Here is a 25099-nt window from a genome sequence, read left to right as displayed (position 1 = left end):
TGCCGTTACAAAAATGGTAAATATGCCCTAAAAACGAAAAATATGTCCTAAAAAATGTTTCATTCCTGTCTAAGATAACATTAGTTTTAGCAAAATAATACGATAAGTGTTGATGCTGTCTAAACTAATTTGAACAAATTACCTATTGCATGAACAGAAATTCTTCGTTTTACTAACTGACCTTATGGAGCCAAAATTTCCTTCAAAAATTTCCCTTTTGAACAAAGTTTTTCTTCACAAATACAGAATTTATACGTTGCCATCTGTAGGTAAAAATACCTAGTCAAGTAGTGTATATATATATATATATATATATATATATATATATATTTAGCTTTAGAAAAACATAAATTTTAAATAAATAAATAATTGTTTTCATTTGATTAAACTATTAAAATTTCCCTCAAACGCAAAACCCCCCCCCCCCCCATTTACAAATTTTAGTGAATTTTTCCCGCCAGTTACCATCACCGACAGATGATTGATCTATTTATAGCACACACCAGTGTCGTTGAATAGCTAGTATTTTTATGCTCTAACAATTCAATGTTAATTGCTGGTTGGTTGAAAACATGAATTTCAGGATTTTTTTTCCAATCAACAACGAAGTTCCATTTTTTTAGTGCATAAAAATTCTAGCCCAAAGAGCTCTCGTCAGAGGCGGGAAATAAATTTAATTTTAATCGGAAATCATAAAATGAGAAAAATATTCCTTAAAATTTTGAAAATATGGTCCATCACGTAAAAATAGCGAAATATGCAAAAAAAAAGGCAAAGACAGAAATCCGAGCCCGTCATTACCCTATGTAACGCCAGGTTTTCCTAGGAATAGAATTTTTGCGCCGTGTGCAGCGTGAAAATGTTGATTGGTTAAAAACTTGAAATTCAGGTTTTTTTAACCAATCACGCTGCACGCACTGTAGAAACCTGCTTCTAGGAAAACCCGGCTTAAAGTGAAAATTAGCATATTTCTCTGTAAATGTTACCGAGTTGAAAACAAACTTGGTGAGTTTAGCGACAGCTCTGATTATTTAGCGATGTCATAGCGCAAAGGGAAATTTGTAGAAAGAAAGGGGAAGAAAATGGGATCTCGCGAGAATGGTCGAGAAACTTCTCGACTTTTCTTTTCCTCTACAAAAGCTTCTGTCAAAGCGAAACTTTGTAGTTAAAAGAAAAAAAAACCTCTTGTGTACGTTTGAGAAGCCATCTGTAAGGGATTCACTGTTTAGCGTATATTGTCAAATAACTGTTTGTGAACACGTGTAAAATAGCTGTTTCGAATAAATCTGTGACATCCTGCATTTTGGTCCGTCCTTTATTCATTTCAAGGACTTGTGTGAGATATATTATCCGGAACGCTATTTTTCACTAATACCACATCTGAATGCACCTCACTAGAATTTACTATAGGACTTTTGTGTCTTTTCTATGATGCAACATAAACAAAAGGAAAACGAATAAACATTCCGTGGAAGAAAAAGGAATGGAGTTTTTTGAGTTGATGTTGAAAGAAAAGAACTGTGGTAAGATCGAGGGGTGGAAACAAACACAATTTGCAGTAATCTTGCCGCGACACAAGGAATTAAGAGATCTTTCATGCAGAAAATTGAGTTGTTGCAAAAGAAAACACTAGAGAAATAGTCGATGGAGGGTGAACAAGGAAAAAATCAATCACACAAGAAAAGCGGTAAACTTGAAATCAAGTCCTACAGTATTTACTCCATTGAGTTTTCTAAATCACATCCAGCCACTGTTTTTTTTTTTTTTTCGTGTTTAACGAAGTTTTTGCCAGATAAAATTAAAATTTCTGAAGTTTTTTTTAAGGCTTGGGTGTTTTGTTTCTGAATTCATTCGTTTGAACCAACTTTTCGAGCTAAATATTAATACGGTGCTAAATATGCGCGATTTTAATACAATTTCGTGTTTTGATCGATAATAACTTCAGCTGATATACCGTATATAAGCCGACCCCCATACTTCAGGACCACCAAAACCGCAATAAATTGAAAACCCGTGTATAAGCCGACCCCAAAAAAATCTGTGCATTTTAGAGAAAAAAAATCTTATATTTTCATGCAAAATGAATAGTTTGTGGAGATTTACAATAGAAAATGATTCAAACTTTTTAATCCATTTCTTTTGAGTCTCCAAGCTCATCGTAATCCATCAGATCATCATAGGGGGTGCGGCATCTTCGTTTTTAATCTTCATCTGGGCTGTCATCGCCATTGCACTTTCAAAGACAATATCATCTTCATTTCCGTCCATCTCATTGCTGACGCAACACTTTTTGAAGGATCCGCAGAAACAGAATTCCACGCCTCATGTACCCATTGGCACACTAGACCAATGTCAGGTTTCTTCAAGGCACCACTTTTTTGTAGTTTCTTTATCATCGGAACTCATCCATTCGATCCCCAAATTCCTCAAATAGTTTTTGAGAGGCTTGTCGATTCTTTACCTCGGCTTTGACATTATCCGTTCTGTAGGCTTTGAACATATCCCATACCTAATAATGCCGGATTCTCGAACACTGCTACAAAAATGACTGACTGCGGGAGTCGATATTTTCTCATCAAAAACTGACCCGAGTATAAGCCGACCCCCGCACTTGAGGAACGAATTTTTCCACAAAGAAACTCGGCTTATACACGAGTATATACGGTAATTTTTTTCCCGAGTTAATCGATTCGATAAATTCGATTAAAATTTTTATCTGAAGTTTGGGAATTAACTCTTTTTTTTGTGAAAAAACTGATTAAGATATCTTATAAATTATGTTCTATACAGAACATTTTGGATAAGTGATCATATTTAAAAATATTTGAATCAATATTTCGATTAAATTAGATTCAACGGAAACTGATGATTTCAGTTTCAAATTCAGTTTGATGTGAGTTTTAGAAGACGACCAAAATTTATTGTCTCCACTCTACGGACAGTAGTTTTCCGTATTCCTGGAAGCATCAGCTCATCTCCTCACAAGTACCATTCGAGAGGCGTTACTAGGAAAACAAACAATAGTATGATCGAAACAGTTTCGAAATCATTGAATAATAACCGGAAATAACCGATTTATAAAACAGAAACGACAAGATCCAAGAAAAGAAATTACAGGTTTTGGCAATTATGTTCATCATAGTAAATTGTTCAAAGCGGACAGTCTTAATTTCTTAAATTATTCCTATATTAGTTTACATCGTAGTTTCCCAAACGTTTTGTTCCATCGTCTCCTTCATCGGAATTTCTTTTCTTCTCATCGCCTCCCTCCCTCAAACTCAAGTGAACCCATAGGACGCTGTGTTAAATTCGTAGACTCTATGCTCCCTGGACTATTCCATCGTCCACCAGGGGGCGACATAACCCACTTTGGAAAATACTGGTTTATGAAAGATATACAGAAAATTGGATGTGTTGTGAAGATATTTATTTTTTGAGATGTTGATTTTTTTTAAGGAAGGAAACAACTCATCCCTGTCTCTACCGGGAGTGAACCCGGGTCCCTCGTTTGCCGGACGAGTGCTCTCAACACTAAGCTACAGAGGGGGAGAGAGAGATATCTTGCATTGACAAGTGGAGAGCATCATGCCATAAATACTGGTTTGCATCTACCGAATAGTTAAGAGAAATGAATAAAATGTATTTTTATAGCATCTATCAATATTATATGATCGCAAAAAATATGAAATTAGAATTCGATTAATCAGTCAATCGATTAAAAGCTTTTGATTAACCAGTTGTAAATTTTGATCGATTCCCAGCCTTAATAAATAGTCTGAAGCTTACCACATAGGGAATAGCTTTTAAATTCGCATTTACACGAGGATCCCTTAGTCAAACAACGGACAAACAATTACCCCTGCGCTCCATGCGTCATACACTATATTCTGATCCATGCTTTGTTTTAACACACGTCACACGGATCCCTTTTTGTGAAACTTCTTTCTCAAAAACAACCAACGTTTCAGACATAGTTCCTATAAATAATTCTCGTTTCTAATCTCTGATATTTGACCGTTCTATTAAGGTAACCTCGGCATAGTCTTAAGGCAAACATGTTTTGAAAACAGCTTAATACCGATCCAAAATGTGCTCGCACTATAAGTTAAAAAAACAAAATTATAATGTTCCTCTCAAGAGTAAAAGTTGTTGCGAGTTGTTAATATCTGCCGAGTTTGTGGTTTGTGTTATTTAAATAATGTTCGACTCTGTTGTTATGAATGTTAGGACATAAAGAAAGTATGACGCGTGCCCACTTTTCGAGTTGAAAAGAGATTAAACCTTATCTACCTTGGGCTAATTTCCAACATGAAAGGAATTCCAAGATGTTCTTCGTTTCGAATTACTACTGACAGTATTTATTTAAAACGAGCACTATTTTCGGTGGAAATGTGAAAAATATTTTTGGTGCTCCTTCATGAAATACCCGAGTAAGAAGTTGTTTCGGTGCTCATAATGCATTTTCTACGTGCATTTGGTTATGCATTCCTGATCAAAGTAATTAATTCACTTCTCAAATCAAGAACAAGTACCAAAGAAACGTTTAAAGATGGAAGATATTGTGATGCAAATAAGCTTTGACAATCTGATAAGAGTTTTCGTTATTGTTTTTTAATGAAAATGAATCGTGCAGGACGATAGACCACTGCGTGTTCCAGTTCCAACACGACGTTCCTCCAACACAAGCAGTTGCCGTCGTCAAGTGACGTTAGATAAAACTAGGCCAACATAAAAATCCGCCAGGGAACAACTGTAGTGCATCAAACCGTTATACTGCTGTCAGGTCGTGTGGGCATCGTGTTTAACTCTCACCGCGAGGATCCACGTTCGAACTCCATTAATGTTGCCGCAGTAGTCGGCTGAAGTAGATTTTCACTAGTTTTGCAACTTCGAACGGGTAACCCATTTAAAAAAAAGTCTTCCCGCAGACATTGAACAATGATGGACCGGGCACAACCCGTTTCACATGTCAAAGAGATTTCGACGCAGTACCGAAGGACGGGTGTGTACCCGGTAATTTTATTCATTTATTTACTTTTTAAAATATAAATCACAAATTTCAAGCCACAACAAATCTTGAATCGATGGAGAAGTAAATAGTCAATGTCAAGCACAAGATGCCTTGATAAAATCTGGAATCATAGTTTAGTTTGAATCACAGATTAGAGGTTCTATAAAGTCCAAAGCTGCGCTGCGCACATCGGTGCCCAGCTCTCCCAGCCTTTGATAACAGGCAGACCTTCAACACGATACTTAATACTTAACATATGTAACATGAAAATTCAGGTTTTTGCCATTTTCACTTCAAAGTATAAAGAATCCAGATGGAAGCACCAGTATAATACGAAACAAGAGAGTATGACAACTCTGAAAACATAAGTATGTTAGTGCCACGCATACACACATACAGCACGTTCCTGCATACTCTGATTCGATAGAAATTCCCTGGAGGAATGTGTTCGAGGTGCATGTACGGTCAAGTACTATAAAGCAGAGCATCGATTATCCTAAACAATTGGGGACTGGGGGTGTTTGAATAACCAATCATTCACATAAAAAAAATTGTACCCAGTGTCAGAGAAGCAACATGAAATAAAGAAAGACTGATATTAGACACACAACTTTATACATTTTGTGTCACACATCTTACAAATAACAGAGAGACCTGCCCCCCCCCCCCACAGCTTTGAGCAGGACCCTTAGGCTGAAATCTTTAGTGGGCTCCCAAAACCAAACTTGTCACGGGTCCTTATATAGTGAATTTATTGCATGAAAAAACAAAAAAAATGGCAGTAATTGTCCTGGGCCCCAGGACTGGAGCCCTGTCAATCCCACCCTTGTGAGAGCCATGCACAAAGAACTGACTAGCCTAGTTTGGCAAGTTCCAAATGGCCATTAAAGTAGGCCAACAGTTTAAGAAAAGAAGTCCAAAAAATTTCTTTTGCTTCCGAGCCGAGACTCTTTTTGTTTTTGCCGCTAAATATCTCAAACGTTTTAAAGACAGCGATTGGACAACATCACATTTTATTCTTCAAACTTGCTTGTTCTAACCACCACTTCATAGCCGTCTCAAGGCAGTAAATTGCCCGACTAGAACGCTTTCGGTTAACCGATGTCTCGGTTGATCGGTATGCGGATAATCGATGCTTTACTGTAGTAGCAATCTTAAACTGAAAATGCTGAAATAAATCCAAAAAAGTCATGTAGAATCTCTCACCTTAATTATTATCATTATATTGCAATTATGAACTTCATCACATCAATTAAAAATTCTCAAAAATATGTCATTGTAAAGGTTCTAAAAACCCAAGTAGAATATGTGTTAAATTTATAGAAAATAGTAATACAATTTGACAAAAATATGTATAAATGCATATCAAAAAATTTTTCCACCAAATTGGGGAAAAAAAATTATGGTTTCTTTTACGATCACAATCATGAAATATTTTTCCTTTCTTATCCGGGAATATGATTGATGATTATGCAAATATATCGGTTTTTATAATGCGTTGAAATATCTTAAGACGTGCCTAAAAAATACAGTACATCAAAAGAGAAAAAGTACAATAAAATTTGTTATCACTCACGGTTTTTTTAGGAACGAAAAATGATAGAATACAATCTCAACACGAACGACATCTTAACTTCATTTTCTTTTCAAAATGTTAACATTCATTTGGGAATATTTGATGCATTGATAAACCGATCAATCATCTCGAATGTATTGATTATCTGCACAAGTGACAGAAACGAAGAAAGATTATTTTTTTATATTCAAATATTTAGTGATAAGTATGCCATCCGAATTGTGTTTTTTTTTAAAATATTATTCATATATCTAATGCCAGGGGTGGCCAACTTCTTTCTGTTCGCGGGCGAACGTAATGGGTCAGCAATAGCGTCACGCGCCGCATCAGTGGTGCAACTCAATTATTAATTCGATTAATTAGTTATTAAATTAATTTCGTCACTAGAAATAAGACGTTTGTAAGCAGTTTGTTAATCAAGAAATCTGCTGTTTCAACCGATAGTTCAAATAATGATCACAAATTCAATTTTTTCACGGTACTTTTTACCTTGTCGCGGACCAGCTGTTGACTACACCTGATCTATGACAATAAATTCACGAAGTGGCATTGAATTAGAGATTCTTATCAAGTGATTAGTGGGAGGGATGAAAAGTTTACAGTTAGTCTTAAACCTCTAAAGTTCTTATCCAATTCTTAAACTTAGATAAGATCTACAGCTATCTGCCCCTGTCGGACGCCCCTAAGGGCAGTTCTGTTCCCACAAAGTTTCTCTTCAGTCTCCTTAAGATAGTACAAAATCCACCAAAGTCCTCTATAACTTTTATTTTATCGTGAAGAACCTTTTTGATAGAAGATTTTTTTTTTTATAAAAAACGCTCTTATACAAAACACTTGACCGTAAAATATGGGCCGGCATTGAAATATAAATTGATTTATTCACCCGAATGGCCCTTCAAGAAAAATCGGCTAATCTTCAGAAAATCTCTCAAGGTGAAATACATACTCGTATAAAATATATTCATATTTTGATAAGTACAAACTTTAAGTATAAAAGGAGCTTATATAGAGTGAGTCAATATCGCACTATTGCATGGAATTTCGGGCGTCCTTGATGCACTTTTTTCCCATTGAATTCTTCTTACTGGATACAGAAAATGTGTCATTCTATACCGATTTTTTCTTTATACATATAGAAACGGTATAGAATTTCCAAGAAACGCTCGAGATTTTAGAGCAAAGAAAACGTTTTTCTTTTTGCTTTGAAATTCTTTTTTTTTTTAAGAAAAACTGAAGTTTCAGTTTTTAATAAGAAAGGAAACTTTTCCCTACTTTTCATGGTTTTCTTTTAACTTAAAAGTTCTTCAAGAAAAGAAATGCGAGAGTTCTTGTGACTCTCGCGTGATTGAATAAAATTTCATATTATTTTACATTTTTCTTCTCATTTTTTTTTTAGGGAAAAATACAAGGAATTGTGTTAAACTTATATATGAATAAAATTTCTAGACGTTCTCCTTGAAGTTGAATGAATATCACATGAAAAACATGAAAGTGAATGGTGAAGTGCGTCTACGTCAAGTAAAAAGAACTCAAATGTCACATGGAAGGATCTTTTAAAAATAATTGATATATAAATTTTTTTCACTCAAAAAAATTATGAAAATCATTGAAATTTTAAAAATAATTATATTTTTCATATAAAATTTATGTTTAACCTTTCAGAAGCTACCAGAGCCGTAGCGTACCTTCTCGGCGCCCCGGGACAAGCATTTTAATGGGATGGGCCCTTTAAATAGGGAAACTTTATGCAAAATAAGTGTGCAGTCATTGTGAGGCTCCCATTTGGCTGGGACCCCGGGACAGTGCCCCCGGTTGTCCTAGCTTAGTTACGGCCCTGGAGACTACACTCAAATCAATATCGAGATCCGAATAATAAAATGTAGAAGTAGAAATTTAAATTTTCCCCATAACATAAGGTGAAAGATCATAACATAAGATAAAAACTGTGTCATATAAGATCATAACATAAGATCAACGTTTGTTATAACTACAGGCCCGGATGTTGATATTTATAATTTTTTTGCATCTTTTCTATTTTTTTTTTTTTTTTTTTTCACTGTTAGGACATTTTTTGTCATTTTCAGGATATTTTTTTTCAAATTTTCAAATATTTTTGACAATGTAAAGGATCGAAAAAATAAAATGAATACTGATTGCACATTGAACATTTATGAAAAATTATTCTTGAATTGCTTTGAAAAATAAAATGAAATATGCTTTTCGGCTTCTTAATCATAGGCATAAATAGGATTTTCCCAGAAGAGAATCATTTTTCGTTTTTTACAACGAAGAAACCCTACACACCTCCTCCCCCAGAACGCCAGTCATGGCTCTCACATCCAGCAATACGCCCCCGGTCAAATTCGTCACGGGCTTCTCAATAATGAATTTCTTGTGAAGAAACAGAAAATCTTCTCAGGCACTCGGGCCGGAGCGCCCTGCAAGGGTGGGACTGACAGCTCTCTTTGCTATAACGCCAATATTCCTAACCAATTCATGAATCATAAGTCGTTTACTAGAAAAATTGTTATTTTCGATGAGAATCTAAGCATTAAAAAAAATAAATGTACATTTGATATTTTTTGATGCTGTCAAAACTTTTCCGTTCGACTTTCGAAAGTATAATCGGTTCTTCAAGAAAACTTTATTTTATCTATTCCAATTTTTAGGGTATTTTTCGAGTTTTTAAGGGATTTTTTTATTTAAGGCTACTTTTCAAGATTTCTTAAGCCAACAACATTCGGACCTTGGTTACAACGAACCCTATCTTTCCGTGGAAAACAGTTTAGAAGCAATAGGAAACATATAGGATACTCTACATATGAAACATATAGGATACTCTACATATGAAACATATAGGATACTCTACATATGAAACATATAGGATACTCTACATATGAAACATATAGGATACTCTACATATGAAACATATAGGATACTCTACATATGAAACATATAGGATACTCTACATATGAAACATATAGGATACTCTACGTATGAAACATATAGGATACTCTATATATGAAACATTTGAGATTTATCCAAAAATATCATCGGTCGTTATAAAAGAACGGTCAGTATTACGCAAGATCGTTATAACGAGTGTCGACTGAAATAATAAAAGAGTTTTTGTTTTGTTAAAGAATGATATTGGGCCACCAGATGGCCGTATTCAATGTGGACCGTCTGTATTTAGGAAGTGTCCTGTAATATAAGTATTCAAATTTTCGAGACATTTCATTCAGGGGGTCGCGGAACTCGGTCATGAAAAAAGATAGAAATGATAATACACGTGAAGACAAACACACACAATTTTTGCGATGCGGCTCACTGTCACAAATGACTTTTATTTTCAGCGCGTGTTTACAGGGATTTAAGCGACTGCGCATCCCTTAAATAAGTGGGTTATAAGAGAAAAATTGTTTGTCTGGACGTGTGGTATCCCCCCTCGCATTTTGTCGGTCAAGTTGTGGGACACTCTGCATACTCATCGATTTAAAAAGCGAAGAAAACGTCCATGGTAATTAAAAAATACATTTTTTTGTAAAATATATATACAAAACAAAGGAAAGATGCGGTGTTCATTGCACTTGGGCAAGTCATACGTTAATTTTTCTGTAAAAAAAATTTGGTTCCAGCGTGTCCGGTAGTTAAGCCTATTGCCAGACAGAATTGGCGAAAACCGGTCCAATTTTCATCTCAAAGAACTGAGTTCAGCCATGATTATCCAACTGTGAGTTGAAAATGTGGTAATCCCTGAAACGAAAAACATTCGACTGTAATTTAATGTATGGTTTTTAAATCGATGTCATGGCTGACACAGATATTCCTAAAACTATAAATCTTTGGCTGTTTAAGTAATTTAACCACTTTACGATCAAAGCGGTAATATTGCGTCCAAACGCCAATGGGATAAATTCAAACGAGCCTATAATCTGTTCTCTCTCCTCTTTCCTCATCAACACGAAACTTTGTTACATCTCCGTTATGAGGAGGAAAAAACTTCTATTCTAAGGTGAAATAGGTTGTACTATATACATGTACATAAGATGGGAAAGAAAACATGTAATATAATGTAATATACAATATATATATAATAATATATATAACTAGCTACAATATCCGGCGCTGCCCGGGTTTTCTTCAATGAGGCTTTTTGGATCATGCGATATCTCCCTCTTTCTTTGAGGGACATGCAAACCGTGTCTAAGTTAACCAATATGGCGACGTCCAGCGCGACTCATGAAAGAAAAAAATCTAAATTTACAGAAACGTAGAAATGAATAGTCCCCCCCCCTTTTTTTATGGGTGTTAGGTATTTCGATTCCCTCCCCCAGAACTTCAAGTTATCTATTTCTGCCTGTTTGAGCTTCCAAAAATGCTTAATTAAAGCTGTGGAATTTTTTCGATGCACTTTACGGGGCCCATAACTAATTTTAAAAACATCCTAAACTATATGAATTTATGCTAATAAATATCAAAAGACAATACGGAGAACTTAATTTTCATGCTTGAGAAGATATAAATAAAAAGTTGAAATCAATGTTATTACATGGATATCAAACTCAAAAGTAGATCCGGCAAATTATTCATATTTTTAATTTTCTGGGCTTCGTATCTCCAAGTGAATTCAATATTTCAAAAATCGAGAATTCAATTTAATTTTTAAAATTATTGATGCGGCAGGAAACCCCCCCTCCCCCACTAAATTTCCGTATTTATGCAGTAAAATCGGCAATTTTAATACTGATTTCTATGAGGATCACCCTTTTCCTGACCCTCAAAGCGATGCTGATAATGATTATGAGGTCATTCAAAAAACCTCATTACTGGGAGAATTGAAAATGTGGCAAACCATTATAAAGGCATAAACTATTATACATAACTGACAGCATTAAAGAAGTGACAAACCATTGTAAAGACATAAACACGTCTGAAACTCATCGCTAGGGAACCACGGTAACCAAAGTAAACGTTCGGAAAGTGATTGTTGAGGCCCAAAAACCATTGTTGCCGGACAGTTTTTTGCCCATTTGGGGCATTTGTCCTGGTCTGACGAAATTTTAAAGTAGCCTATCGTTCAAGTCGGGTCCCATTTGGTATATATGCAAAATTTGGCGACGATCGATCTAAAATTGTAGATTTGTATAGAGAACATACACACACACACACAGACACACACACAGAAAATCAATTTTATATATATAGAAGATATATAATATATATGACATGAATGTCGCTCTCCACTTGTTAATACAAGATATACGGAAGACTGGATGTTGTGAAGATATTTATTATTTGAGATGTTAATTTTTTTTTTAAGGAAGGAAAAATACGCTCTAGCGAAGGAAAATCTCTATCTCCTCTGTAGCTTAGTGGTCAGAGCACTCGTCCGGCAATCGAGGGACCCGGGTTCGACTCCCGGTAGAGGTAGTGATGAGTTTTTTCCTTCCTTAAAAAAAAAATTAACATCTCAAATAATAAATATCTTCACAACATCCAGTCTTCCGTATATCTTGTATATATAATATAATATATACAATATAATATATACAATATAATATATAATAATATATCTACTCTATAATATAAAATCACAAACTCGAAAAGGGCCTGTTGCTAAGCAACCGAGTGACGGAAGTGGGTGAAGTTTTTGAGTCACGGAAATCTGTTACGTTTTTGTGTTACGGAAGTCGGTTACGATTTTGGGTCAAATATTCATTTAACTGTAGCACATATCGGGACCCATTTGACCCATCGGGGCCATGTTATGTGCATGTACCGAGAGGCTCCTACGGCAGAGCCCTTAGGCTGGAATTTAGATTTCGAGCCCCCAAACCAGCTTTTCAGGGGCCCCCTCTGTGATTAATTTATAGTGTGGAAAATCAAAAAGTGATAAGAATCGTTGTGGCCCCTGTCAGCCCTGCCCTTGTGGGGGGGGGGTCCATGCCGAGAGGTATATATAATATGCCGAGAGGTATATATAATATGCCGAGAGGTATATATAATATGCCGAGAGGTATATATATATATATATATATATGGAGATTTCACGTATAAGTAAAAAGTTTTCATTTCCAGGGGCCCTTGATGGATCTCATTCTTTTCTTGCTGCTTTAACGTTGAAAAATTTGCGATAGCGGAAGCGAAAGATATATCCAGTCTGGGGCCCCACCAAAAGTATGCGAATTGGTGTCCCGGGTAATTGGTCGGTGGCCCTGGATTTTATTCGTTGGTAAAACGAATACAAATGAAAATTTTTCATGGTACTCGCTCCGGGGGATGACCGACAAGCTTCCAAGTCGGGAGTCTCATGTTTACAGGTTTCATTTTGGGGGCCCTGGATGAATTTCATTCTTTTCTGTTGTAGAATTTGCAACAGCGGAAGCCCGAGATAAAACCAGTCTGGGGTCCCACCAAAAGTATGCGAATTGGTGTCCCCGCTATTGGATGTGGGTCCCTGGATTTTATTCGTTGTAAAATTGATAAAAATGAAAAATTCTCACAGGGGGGTTTCCGACAAACTTCCAGGTCAGGGCACCATGGAAATGTTGGCAGGTTGTAATGAGGTGCCCCTGGATGTATCTCATTGATTTTTGTGGTTTAACATTGTAAAATTTGCAACACATCGGTAGCCCAAGATATATCCGGTGTGGGGCCCCACTGAAATTCAGCGAATTGAATCTGGGGACCCCCATGGGGAAGTTTTCTGGGGGGTACTTGATGAATCTCATTTGTTTTTTGTTGCTTTATTATTATTTTCATTAAAATTCGCTTCTTCAGTAAGCTGGTGCTTTCACACGTCCCTTTCCCCCTTTCCATAGCACGCTGATGAAGTGGGACGAAATAAACAAGATATGTTGGGAAGAGAAGTGGGGGGGGGGGGGGGTGGCCGCCAAAGGTGGCAGGGGGGCAGAGCCCCCCCCCCCAGTAATAATATAATGTAATATACAATAGTATGTAATGTAATTATAGGTGAGGGTGAAAAGGGAAATATACTTCATACCCCTACTATCTTTTCTCCGAGGATAACTCCACTCTCCGCTATCGATATAAACGTTTTTACTGCTGGTTGATGCGGAGATATATTTTTGGAAAGCGAGAAAATTTCAACTGCTCCTGCGGGGAATCGAACCCACGTCCTTGCACATTCCTGGTGAATGCCTTAGACCGCAAAACTACAGAGGCAAAGAATTTCTCAATGTTTCCTCAGATTTTGTGTGCAATGGACGGTCTGATATAACTCAATTGCTGACAATGCCACCAGATGGCGACTTATCCGAGGATGACGTCACTCTCATACAAAGGTTTTTTTACAGTTGGTTGATGCGAAGATATATTTTTGGAAAAAATAGTTTTTTCAATAGAATTTTTCAGTGGTCTAGGACGTTCACCCGGAATGTCTAAGAACGTGGGTTCGATTCCCCGCTGGGGCAGTTGAATTTCCTCTCGTTCCAAGAATATTTCTTGGCATCAACTAGCTATATATCAACTAGCTAAAATATCTTTCCACTATCTCTTATCTGAAAGCATTACAGATGAGAGAGAGAGAGAGAGAGTGTAGTAATATATTGTTTTTATCTTTTCTTACTTTTCTACTGTTTTTTTCCTTCCTTTTTCTAACATTCCATAATGGAAAAAGGTTATCAAAACGTGAATTTATCGCTGATGCGTGAAGCAGACATCATCCGAATTTCTCGCCAATCGAACGTGAGTGAAGCTGTTAATTGGGGTTTGGCGCTTTTTACATTAAAAATATAACTTCGTTTTATTCGAAGAAAATTGTCCAGTTTTCGTGTTTTAATTTTCTTCATAAAAATTTCACATAGAAAAAAACCATTGGAATTTTTCGAAAAAACAAACAAAAAATAAGGTAATTATTATACAAATACAAATACAACGCCACAACAGGCAAACCGCCCAACGAGGTGGCTGACTTAACAACATCATGGATCCCCGAGCCCCTACCTACTACTGCTACACCCCCCCCCCCCGCGGAACCCCCCCCCAACGAATCGGTAAATGCGGGAATGTGCGTGTACGTGTAGTGCAACCTGACGTATAGTTTGTTTCTGTGTAATGCTTGTTATGTGTAGTGCTGCCATCTGCCCCCAGTTTTACTAACTAAGATTAATTAAGATAATTATTAAGATTACATTTTTACGCTGCAATATTATTTCATACATTTTCAGTCGAAATGTTTATACCGTGGCAATTGTTTTTTCTTCAAATTACATCCTACTCTATAAAAACATGAGTTTTTTTACGAGTTTTTTTTTATAAAAATATATGCTATATATTTCATTTCATTCTATTAAATTTGTGGATTTATTACTTTTTGTAAACATTATCTTTTTATTCTTCATCCTGTAAAAAAAAGTAGTTTACTTACTGGAATAAGTATAGAAAATTCAATTGACTGTACTATGGAACTTCCATTAGGTTTTATTGTTTTTTCTCCAAGAAATTTCTTTGAAGTTTTTTCATCGTCCATTGACTACTTCTTTGATGTTTTGAAACAACTCAATTTTCCGCATCAAGGATCTCTTAATTCTTTCGCGTCAAATTAATCAGAAGCTTCTCCTTTTTTTTTTCAAAAAAAAATCGGGTTTTTCTTTTGTCCAAATAGAAAGTCAATATTTTGAGTTTTCCACTGACTGTTTTCATTATTTTCCATCCTCCACAATATAGACGCGGATTGTATTGATATATCCTAGAAACCACACATATGATGTAAATAGAATTACTCCATCCTTGCCGTCTTATCAGATCCGCATTTAGGTCTGTACTATAGGTAAAATAACAAAAAAAAACTATTGTTTAAATATTTTTTCAATAATGTTAAAAAATTTCAAGGTGACTCCACCTCAACAGTAAAAATGGGTATGAAAAGCTAAATTTTGTGCGTAATTAGATGAATTTATTTGTCCCATGAACTGGGATTTCGGGGAGACCAGGGGCCCAATTTACATTTTTTTTAGGTGAGGGGATGGGGGTCGTACGAAAAATATAAATTATTGCAGAATGTACAGGAATACTGAAAAATATCTGCAAAAATCACTCGATTTTAGATGCAATTCACACCCGCGGAAATGAAAATGGAGAGCTAATAAAAATTCAGAATTAACGGATGAAACGAACAAAAACTGATAGAGAGTTAATGACAGAATTAATAAAAATTCGAAATTGATGAAAATGCAAAATTATTTTTAAAAAATTATTACAAAATTAATGAAGAGATTATAAAATTTAATTACATATTAGTGGGAGAAGTAATTCCATAATGATAAAAAGTAATTTCATAATGATAAAAAGTAATTTCATAATGATAAAAAGTAATTTCATAATGATAAAAAGTAATTTCATAATGATAAAAAGTAATTTCATAATGATAAAAAGTAATTTCATAATGATGAGAAGTAATATAAAAATTGTTGAGGGAAGTAATATTATAATTAACCGGGGTAGAGTTATCCCAGAAGTAAATGAAAATTCGGAACCAAAAACATCTGAAATGAATGAAAATAATAATAATTCCAAAATTATATATATTGACAGAAGTATTTCCAAAACTGATGAGCGAATTGGATTCAATTGGATCCGAAAGTGAATGACACATGTAATTCAAAAGTTAATGAGAGAAGTAATTAAAATGTTAATGAGAGAAGTAATTAAAATGTTAATGACAGATGTAATCCATAAATTAATGACAAATGTGTTTCCAGAATCATTGAAAATTCAGAAGTAACAAGACTTCACAACTAACAAGAATACAGAATCCAAGAAAAAAACGATCAATAATTTAATGAGAGAAATAAATCTATGTTTGACAAAAATTCAGAACGAATGAAAGAAATCAATTCAGAATTTAATAAAACTTCAGAGAATTCAGGGAAGAAATAAGATCAAATTTATTGAAGCCTTCGGGGATTTGTGACTCCCCTATTTGATTCAGGATTCTTTCAACGCCTCGTAGATGGAGTAGTATCTAGGAAGCTTTTTAATTCTGTGTCCGGGACTTGTTGACTCATATCTCTAACACACCACTGCCCGCGAAGGTGCCCTTCCATCATTTTCATACCAGGCCTTGCACCTGGAGAGAGAGAACAGGTGCCCTGATTCATATACCCCACAAAACACAATAGCGGCAAATACTTTGGATTATTGCACAAATGTCTAGGCATACTCTTCCAGGCTGTGAGTATTGAAGGTTACAATTCTCTTGGATGAACTTTCCTACTCTGAAAGTTGAGGTTTTGAATCCCGGTCTGGGCATCCATGTCATTAATATTGTGAAAGCATCGTGTCTAAAAATACATTCTTTTGAATCAAGTAGCTAAAATGTTCAAGAATGTACTCAAAATCACTGTTTCAAGAAGGAAAAAAAATCATTTGAATAACTTCAGTTGTTTTTCCCCCATCGGTATGACGACCATTAAGAGGTTTCGACTCAAACAAAAGGTTGAAAAATCCAAACTCACTGTGCATTAATTAACAATAGGTCAGGAAGTGAAATCATATCAGCAAGATTAACTCAAAAAGTACAATATCGCAATCACGGATGGTTTTTTTCTGTCAAAGAAACCCTAATGAAAAGACTCCGAGGGGGAATACTTTTGTGAATCTTTCAAACTGCTTATCTCGTCAAAATGCATTATCTCTTACGCGTATTAAAAGAGCATTAGCTTCTCGGTTGACACGCACATAATTATAATAGCATCATTTTGTTTTTTTTTCGTAAGTAGAATTTTGAAGAGAATGTTTTTAAAAGCTAAGTTGCAAAACGCATTAGCGTCGTTTCCATTATTTTCCCACAAAAGTATTCGCGCATCAATTATTTTATTATCACTTTCTCATAATTTTAAGAAGGAAATATTCTAAGGAAAGTTATTCCAAACAGTTATAATGTGCTGAACAATTTTTCTTTTCTCTTGGTTCAGCCACCTCGCTGGGCATTTTACCCGTTGTTTCCTTGTATTTGTATTTGTTTGGTACAATGAATAAAGATACAACAGATAAAAAAAAAGACATTAACGCTTGATTCATGCGTAATGCGGTTGATATCGGTGAAATCACTGCGAAACATATATATTACGGTAAATGTGATAAATCGGATATTGTATATATAATAACCGGTTATCATGCATACTTATCAATCATCTTGGTAAGTTTGGTAAATGTACCACTTTTGCCGGCGTATATATATAATAACCAAGTGTCGTTGGTAAATTTGATAAATACTTGAAATGTATCGCCTTTATGTGTGATTATGCATAATAATCGATTGTAATTATTGAATTTGATAAATATGAAAAAATTCCAAATGAGTCTAGTATGAATATAACGAGACAATACATGTATGAATTATCATGTATAGTATATCATATAGTATGATTTATTATGTTTATCAACGACGCAACGCTTGGGTATTATGTGTAATCTCCGATAAAAATGATAAATTTAGGGAATTTATCAAACTTACCAAAATGCTTGTTAAGTATACATAATAACCGGTTATTATGTATATTAACCGCATTTATCACATTTTCCGTATAACATATATATTAAAATATTTATACCAATATTAAATTATGCATCACACTATAGTAATTTGGTTTTAAAATCAGCAAATTTTAAAACAAAATAATTCTCAAATACCTCAAAATGTGAACCTTACTATATTGAATAAACATATTCCTTTATTACAAATATATGAATTTATTTCAAACAATAAAATCTTAGAAATGTTAATTTGAATATTCAATCGATTTGAATATCTTTATAACCCGCCAGTAAAGTCTGTGCCTTGTATTGCAGCGAAAAACATTTACCCCACGGTATTTGGATAAAGAATTTTGTCGATTGAATTTACGATTTTGGGTCAAATATTCATTTAACTGTAGCACATATCGAAACCACGTTATGTGCATGTACCGAGAGGCTCCTACAGCAGAGCCCTTAGGCTGGAATTTAGATTTCGAGCCCCCAAACCAGCTTTTCAGGGGCCCCTCTGTGATTAATTTATAGTGTGGGAAATCAAAAAGTGATAAGAGTCGTTGTGGCCCCTGTCAGCCCTGCCCTTGTGGGGGGGGGGGGGTCCATGCCGAGAGGTATGTATATGTATAATATACACACAACAGCAGCAGTGCTCCCAACACAGGGTCGGGGTACCCGGGGGAGATTTCACGTATAAGTAAAAAGTTTTCATTTCCAGGAGCCCTTGATGGATCTCATTATTTTCTTGCTGCTTTAACGTTGAAAAATTTGCGATAGCGGAAGCAAAAGATATATCCAGTCTGGGGCCCCACCAAAAGTATGCGAATTGGTGTCCCGGGTAATTGGTCGGTGGCCCTGGATTTTATTCGTTGGTAAAACGAATACAAATGAAAATTTTTCATGGCACTCGCTCCGGGGGATGACCGACAAGCTTCCAAGTCCGGGCCCCATGTTTACAGGTTTCATTTTGGGGGTCCTGGATTTTATTTGTTAGTAAAACGAAAACAAAAATTTTTTTCATTCTTTTCTGTTGTAGAATTTGCAACAGCGGAAGCCCGAGATAAAGCCAGTCTGGGGCCCCACCAAAAGTATGTGAAAATTTTTCATAACACTCGCAGCGGGGGATGACCGACAAGCTTCCAAGTCGGGATCCCCCATGTTTACAGGTTTCATTTTGGGGGCCCTGGGTGAACCTCATTCTTTTCTGTTGTAGAATTTGCAACAGCGGAAGCCCGAGATAAAGAAAGGCTGGGGCCCCACGAAAAGTATGCGATTTGGTGTCCCAGGTAATTGGTTGGTGACCCTCGATTTTATTCGTTGGTAAAACGAATACAAATGAAAATTTTTCATGGCACTCGCTCCGGGGGATGACCGACAAGCTTCCAAGTCGGAGGCCCCATGTTTACAGGTTTCATTTCGGGGGCTCTGGATTTTATTCGTTGGTAAAACGAATACAAATGAAAATTTTTCATGGCGCTCGCACCGGAGGATGACCGACAAGCTTCCATGTCGGGAGCCCCATGTTTACAGGTTTCATTTTGGGGGCCCTGGATGAATCTCATTCTTTTCTGTTGTAGAATTTGCAACAGCGGAAGCCCGAGATAAAGCCAGTCTGGCGTCCCACCAAAAGTATGCGAATTGGTGTCCCCGCTACTGGATGTGGGGCCCTGGATTTTATTCCTTGTAAAATTGATAAAAATGAAAAATTCTCACAGCGGGGTGTCCGACAAACTTCCAGGTCAGGGCACCATGGAAATGTTGGCAGGTTGTAATGAGGTGCCCCTGGATGTATCTCATTGATTTTTGTGGTTTAACATTGTAAAATTTGCAACACATCGGTAGTCCAAGATATATCCAGTGTGGGGCCCCACTGAAATTCAGCGAATTGAATCTGGGGACCCCCACGGGGAAGTTTTCTGGGGGGTACTTGATGAATCTCATTTGTTTTTTTTTTGCTTTATTATTATTTTTATTAAAATTCGCTTCTTCAGTAAGCTGGTGCTTTCACACGTCCCTTTCCCCCTTTCCATAGCACGCTGATGAAGTGGGACGAAATAAACAAGATATGTTAGGAAGAGAAGTGGAGGGGGGGTGGGTGGGTTGGCCGCCAAAGGTGGCAGGGGGGGCAGAGCCCCCCTACTTACTTCAATTCAATCATAGAATTTATATTCCTTTCAGAAAATATGTATTAAAAACCCATAAGCGTATTTTTAGCGTAATTTGAATTTTAAATTTCCACTTATAATTTAATGAACATTCGTGAAATTCTTCTTCAGCTGAACTATCTATAACTAGAATTTTTTTCAAAAAGATCTTTCTGAAAAGGGTAAAAATATTTCATAAAAAATAAATTTTCTACGAAATTCATCGCAAAAGCGTATTTACTTGTACATGATGGTTGCGATTCACTATATGTTAAAATAATTTTTTTAATATTAAAGACGTCACATGTAAGCAAAAATCACACAAATTTTATCAGAAAAAAATCCGAAGAGACATTTGCTACTCTTATATGTTGATCGAATATTTCTAAATCAACTGAAACTAATCAGAATCACGTATCAACTCATTAATGCAACGTATATTTAATTAATTTACTTGTTGCACTTTCCGTGATGCGATGCACTTTCTCGAGGCTCTTTCAGGTCTCGTTTTTGTAGCTTATTTTTCTATTCAGCAAAGCAGTGGAAAGTTTGTGTTTCTTATCTTTTGCAATTCGTATACAAACATTTTTCCCGTTACTTCTCGTTCTTTTGAGAGAGAAAAGTGTATGAACATGTATATCGCTCGAAGAAATTCTCCTTTCAATACGTTATTCGAATGTTCGGTCACGGAAAAGTCTGAGTAACTGAAACATTCCGGTCTCGAAACTGAACAAAAATGCTATTGAAAGTCACTTTTTTTATTCTTTCGCTTGAAAAGCTAGTCCTGTCCTCATTCGGGGGCACATGTAAGCCAACTACTGGAGTGGAAAAGTGAAGCAGCCGGTGTCCATTAACAGCTTCCGATATCCCTGAATAATTGAATAGGTATGTTTTAACATACTTTTACCCCGTTTGTTTCCACAGGAAACTCCGGATATTTTGTATTTAGTCATAATTGATTTAAGTGAAATGGAGGATTGTCTCTCAGAATAATGCTTTTGCAGCTCAAAGTAGCGGTTATCTGTGAATGTTACTTGGTTTTAATTAGACTATCGATAAGAGCTCATTTTTCAAATCGCAGATAAGTAATTGTTTACAAATATGAAATCAGAAGCCACAACAGACGTATTTCTCAACAAAGTGGCTGGAAAAAATTACTAAAAAAAAGTAAAAAACTAAAAAAAGAAAAGAAAAAATCAATTTAAAAAAGAAATAATGTTGGAAGAGCTCATAAAATATTATTGTCATGAATCAGCCGATTTCTGATTGTATGCATGTTCTTGTCAAAGCCCGAAGTGAGGCCGATTCTCGACGGGGCCGGCATCTTAACCAAACGCGTTTTAACCAAAGTCCGAACTGCAGTAATGATTCGGATTTTGTCCGGTCATTTCGCGAAGTGCCCGGAGATTCCTGGCCAAAACTCGATGTGCTGATGTAAGACGGCCCGGTATATAGGACCCAAATCCATTTTTTTTTCATCGCCAATGTGTGATACATGTTTATATATAACAGCTGTATTGGATTAACTCCATGTCTTTAACAGCTGGTTGATGCGAACATATATTTTCGAAAAGAGAGAAAATTCAACTGCCCCTGAGGGGAATCGAATCCACGTCCTTTCACTTTTCGGGTGAACGCCCTAGACCACTAGACTGCAGAGGCAATGGATATCTCAATCTTTCCATGGAGCTCGTACATGGACGGTCGGACACAATTCAGATCAAAGCTCACAATTGCTGACACTGCCACCAGATGGCGACTTATCCGAGGATGATGTCAATCTCCGCTATCCAAACTAAGGTTTTTAACAGCTGGTTGATGCAAAGATATATTCAAAACAAAATATATATATGTATCTTAATATCCTCGGTCAACTCGGTAAGTGACGGGGGGAAAAAAGTGAAATTTGAGAGAAAAACTATAAAATAATTGTATAAATTCATGATTTTTTTCATCAAAATTTTGGAGAGAAACAAAATGATTACCTCGTCGTGACTGGGGTTTAATGGGTTACCATAACTAACGTTGGCATTATTGTCAAGAAAAAATACGCCAACTTGACGATGGTTCCGAATCATGTCTTTTGTTATCGGGTTTTCGAAAGGGATTAACGGCCACTTCGCGAACTGTAAATGGGCCAGGTCAATATTTAACGAAATTGACCAGTTCGCGAAATGGCCGATTCGGGTTTTGGTAGCAAGCAACACATATAAGAAGCCAGCACTCTTTTCAAATGTTGGTACGAGGACCGATGCTGGTTCATGAAGCATTTCGGCTGTGGCCACTTCATAAATTTACATTTATAAATGTTCTATCTCATCTTTCAATGGTTTTTATTTTTGTTTTAGCCGTGAGCGGGTCTGCAAATCATATTTATTTATTTTTTGCCGGTCCGCAAATTATTTTTTCTATGCATTTTCTGTATTTTCTCTACTATTTACTTATTATTTCTTCTGTTTATTTATTTGCCAATCCTTAAATTATTTCGCAAATTATTTCCCTCATTTTTTTTTGTTGGTCCTAAAATCATTTCTCGATGGTTGTGAATCAAATACGGTTTTTTCTTATTTATTTATTATTAGTTGATCCGTAAATTATTTCTTACTTTTCCGCCGGTCCGCAAAATTTTCCAACCACTTTTTTTTCCACCGTTCCGCTGTTGCAGTTGTAAAAAAATAATTTACGGACACCAACCGCTATAGAATATGTAACAAGTATTATGATCAATATGTATATGTATTTTTTTCGATGGTATATCTCAATAAAATAATTTAAGAAAATAATTCGAAACTTACACAATTCAAACACGATGAAATAAACCGAATGAGAAGAGCTTTTTTTCGTGCCAAAAATTTAATTTCGTATAAGCAGGGGTTCTTAATTTTCTCTACCCGTAGTTCCCTTCCGCAGTCATCGTTCTTCCACGGCTCCCCAAAACTGTCTAGAGAGGAGGCCTTGGATGTAACCAATAGGCTGATTATTTGTTACTGCTCTTATTGGTTGCATTTTTAAATTTTTATACAAGAATTTTTCTAAATCGTGTAGGCCTATAGTCCCAGCCTCATGTCAATCATTTCTCATGTTTGGAGATGTATTCAAAATATACGACGAAAATTTACGTTTCATGCATTTCTATTTTTATGTACAAAAATTGCAAATGTCTTGATATTAGGCTCTTGGCTGTTACCCATTTTAACAAAATACCAAATTTAGCAGAATTTAAATCCTCCTTCATTAACAGAATTATGTAGAAAATAGTTAGTACACATAAGAAAACCAATTTTAATGATTCGAATGTAAGTTACGATATCTATCTATCTATATATATAAAATTGATTTTCTGTGTGTGTCTGTGTGTGTGTATGTATGTTCTCCATACAAATCTACAATTTTAGATCGATCGTCGCCAAATTTTGCATATATACCAAATGGGACCCGACTTGAACGATAGGCTACTTTAAAATTTCGTCAGAGCAGGGCAAGTGCCCCAAATGAGCAAAAAAACTGTCGGGCAACAATGGTTTCTCGGGCTCAACAATCACTTTCCGAACGTTTACTTTGGTTACCTTGGTTCCTTAGCAATGCGTTTCAGACGTGTATATGCCTTTACAATGGTTTGTCGCTTCTTTTACGCTGCCAGTGTATATGTATAACAGTTTATGCCTTTATAATGTTTTGCCACTTTTTTCAATAGTCGTCAGAATCATAATCAGCATCACTTTGAAGGTCAGGCAAAGGATGATCCCCATAGATATCAGTGTTAAAATTGCAGATTTTACTGCATAAATACGGAAATTTACTGGGAGTTTCCTGTCACATCAATAATTTTAAAAATTGCATTGAATTCTTGATTTTTGAAACATTGAGTTCGCTTTGAGAGATATACGAAGCCCAAGAGATTAAATATGAAGTAATTATCCGGACCTACTTTTGAGTTGGATATTCATGCAATAACATTGATTTCAACTTTTATTTATATCTTCTCAAGCATGAAAACTAATGTCTCCGTATAGTCTTTTGATATTCAAACTGCATAAGTTCATGTAGGTCAGGATATTTTAAAATTTATTATGGGCCCGTAAAAAGTACATCGAAAAAATTTCACAGCTTTAATTAAGCATTTTTGGAAGCTGAAACTGGCAGATGGATAACTTGAAGTTCGGGGGGGGGGGTCGAAATACTGAGCTACCCTTAAAGAAGGGGGGGGGTACAATATATATATTCATTTCTACGTTTCTTTAAATCTAGATTTGTTTATTTCATGAAGTCGCGCAGGAAGTCGCCATATTGGTTAATTTAGACACGGTTTGCATGTCCCTCAAAGAAAGAGGGAGATATCACGTGATCCAAAAAGCATCATTCAAGATAGCATCATTATAGCTAGTAATATTATAAAATTCCACAAGATTCTGCTCTGCACAAAAGGCAAAGTAAATTTGTGTTTAAACTGAATCCAACTTAATTCAAGTAAAGCGATGTTACTGCTAATGTTAATGGGGGAAAAACATCTTCCTCAGGAGAGACAAAATAAATGCTTCTTCTAAGCGTTTTCCGTCTCTGCACCTTTTTCTTCACCCCGAATGTTGACACCACTTTGCATGCAAATGAACGAACCAAATTGAGACTAAAGAGAAAAAAAATCTTTTAGACATTTTAAAACTGCATAAAACAGTGTTTGTTCCCGTGTTCTACAAAAGGATTCTTAATTTACATGAAAAAAAAGTGATTCAATTGTGGGACTGAAACTCGCGAGATTTCAATTAAGAAAGAAGTGGTTTTTGACTTTTTCAATTAAGTGAAAACATTTTTGAACATTTAACTGAGCCGAGAAGTAAATGGTTTGTTAACTTGTCTGACACACACACATATACG

This window comes from Pholcus phalangioides, unplaced genomic scaffold (assembly GCF_987345545.1).
Source record: "Pholcus phalangioides strain wild (caught in Gottingen) unplaced genomic scaffold, Ppha-v1.0 ptg000003l_1, whole genome shotgun sequence".
In the NCBI taxonomy this organism is placed as follows: Eukaryota; Metazoa; Arthropoda; class Arachnida; order Araneae; family Pholcidae; genus Pholcus; species Pholcus phalangioides.
The sequence above is the reverse complement of the archived record's forward strand: the minus strand, read 5'-3'. Positions refer to the sequence as shown.